We start from the raw sequence: 2,822 nt of genomic DNA, 5'->3' as shown, positions 1-2,822 counted from the left end.
GGTTTTGGCCTTTGCTTGTGAGCCTCTGCAGTGGCCTGCAAGTGTTAACCTTGAATGATCTGTCTCTTGCTGCTGGCAGTTGTTCTATCAGTGATTGTTCTGAGACTTCTTTTTGTATAAAAATGGCATATTCTTTATTTTGCATACTTTAATTTCAGAACAAAATGAACAAAATAAACAAAAAACCCCAGAATATATAACACCCAATTCTGCTGTCAGAGTAGGGAGGGAATGGGAACTTGACACCCTTGTTTCCTGCCTTCAACACAAGGACAGGAGAAAAAAAAAAAAAACAATAGACATCAGCAGGAGGAACCAAGTGGGGCTGCCATGGGATCCGTGGGGACACTACGCAATGGTGAATTTTCCAACTATGAATTCCTAATCTACTTCTTCCATGTGAGACACATCCTTGTCACCCTCAAGAGGGGCGATCTCATCAGGAACCACAGCACTGTGTTCCTCTGCTGCCACTTAATCTTCATTGATACCTAGACCTAGCTTGATCATGCAGTAGATGCGGTTGGAGTGGGTCTGGGGATCCTCAAGGGAAAAGCCAGAAGAGAGCAAGGCAGTTTCTAACAGCAGCACCACCAGGTCCTTGACTGCCTTGTCATTCTTGTCTGCCTCAGCCTTTTGCTGCAGCGTCTCCACAATGGGGTGGTCAGGGTTGATCTCCAGGTGCTTTTTGGCCATCATATAGCTCATGGTGGAGTTGACCCGAAGTGCCTGGGCTTTCATGATCTGCTCCATATTGGCTGTCCAGCTGTAGGTGCTGGTCACAATGCAGCAGGGTGAAGACACAAGCCTACTGGAGATTGTCACCTTCTCAATCTTCTTATCTAAGATTTCTTTCATGAGCTTGCAGAGGTTCTCAAACTTTGCCTTCCTCTCTTCCATTCTCTTCTTCTCTTCATCCTCAGGTAGTTCCAGACCCTCCTTGGTAACTAAGTCCAGGCTCTTCCCATCAAACTCCTTGAGTTGCTGCACACATAGCCATCAATGGGCTCAGTCATATATACCACCTCGAAGCCCTGCTTCCACACTCCCTCCACAAAAGCTGAGTTGGCAACCTGCTCTTTGCTCTCACCAGTGATGTAATAGATGGACTTCTGTATCTTCTTCATGCGAGAAACATACTTGACAAAGAAGTCATCTCATCTCCAGACCAGGAGCTGTGATAGCACAGCAGCTCAGACAGGCGGCATAGGTTAGTGGAATCCTTGTGGATCCTAAGCTTGAGATTTTTAGAGAATTTCTCATAGAATTTCTTGTAATTGTCCTTGCCTTCCACCAGCTCAGCAAAGAGCTCAAGGCACTTCTTAACAATGTTTCTGTGAATGACTTTCAAGATTTTGTTCTGCTGGAGCATTTCTTGGGAGATGTTCAGGGGCAAATTCTCAGAGTCAACCACACCACGGATAAAGTTGAGACACTCTGGTATCAACTCATCACAGCTGTTCCTGATGAACACACGATGGACATAGAGTTTGATGTTGTTCTTTTTCTTCTTGTTCTCAAAAAGATCAAAGGGAGCCCCGTGAGGAATGAATAACAATGCCCTGAATTCCAACTGACCTTCTACAGAAAAGTGCCTGACTGCCAAGTGGTATTCTCAGTCATTGGTGAGGCTCTTGTAGAATTCTCCATACTCCTCTTGGGTGATGTCTTCAGGGTTTCTGGTCTAAACAGGCTTGGTCTTGTTTAGTTCTTCTTGATCAATGTATTTCTCTTTGATCTTAGTTTTCTTCTTCTTACGCTTACCACTGTCATCCTCCTCATCTGAACCCACATCTTTGATCTTGGGCTTTTCTTCATCATCTTTATTTTCCTCTTCTTTCTCACCTTTCTCTTCCTCTGCCTTATAATCACTAATTTCTTTCTCTCGTTCCTTCTCCAGATAAAGGGTGATGTATCCCAGCCTAGCAACTGAGAGTGCTTCTTCACTACTTCTTTGACCCGCCTCTCTTCTAAGTGCTCTGTCTGATCTTCTTTAAGGTGGAGAGTCACTTTGGTACCCCTGCCAATGGGTTCACTATGGTCAACATGCACAGTGAAGGAACCTCCAGCAGAAGACTCCCAGGCATACCATCATCATTGGGCTTTGTGATCACAACCACTTTCTCTGCTACCAGGTAAGCAGAATAAAAGCCAACACCAAATTGCCCAATCATGGAGATGTCTGCACCAGCCTAAACAGCCTCCATGAATGCTTTGGTACGAGACTTGGCAATGGTTCCCAAATTATTTGTGAGATCAGCTTTGGTCATGCCAATGCCTGTGTCTACCAAAGTCAGGGTACGTTCCTGAGTGTTGGCGATGATGTCAATTTTCAGCTCTTTCCCACTGTCCAACTTGGAAGGGTCTGTCAGGCTCTCATAGTGAATCTTGTCCAAGGCATCAGAAGCATTAGAGATCAACTCCTGAAGGAAAATCTCCTTGTTGGAATAGAAGGTATTGATGATGAGAGACATGAGTTGGGCAATTTCTGCCTGAAAGGCAAAAGTCTCCACTTCCTTCTCTCCATGGTGCACTTCCTCAGGCATATTGAAAAGAAAAGGCTTGCACATATTAGAGAGTAAGGTGGGCTGGTTGTCCAACACACAGGCAGCACAAACGCTGTGCCAGAGTGACTCGAGAGCCATTCTGTGACTTTTTCAACTTCCGAGTCCTCCAAGAGCTGGGGAGAATCTGAGAGCTGGAGGGAGCTTTCTCTAGTTCTTTCCTCCTCGTCTCTTCTAAGGATTTTGTTAGCATCTCTTTCCCTTTTTATGTGAAATACCTGGAGTATATTTTTCTGACTGATGCTGACTGCCCCTAAT

At 45.0% G+C, this 2,822-nt stretch overlaps 1 pseudogene; it reads right to left on the bottom strand.

Annotated features, from left to right (window-relative positions):
* Positions 1 to 381: 381 nt before the first annotated feature.
* On the bottom strand, positions 382 to 2,557 carry LOC713507 (heat shock protein HSP 90-beta pseudogene; annotated as a pseudogene).
* Between the last annotated feature and the right edge of the window lie 265 nt (positions 2,558 to 2,822).

The sequence above is a fragment of the Macaca mulatta genome, chromosome 5, assembly GCF_049350105.2.
Source record: "Macaca mulatta isolate MMU2019108-1 chromosome 5, T2T-MMU8v2.0, whole genome shotgun sequence".
Classification (NCBI taxonomy): domain Eukaryota; kingdom Metazoa; phylum Chordata; class Mammalia; order Primates; family Cercopithecidae; genus Macaca; species Macaca mulatta.
Note: the sequence above shows the minus strand (reverse complement) of the source record. Positions and strands in the feature narration are given on the sequence as shown.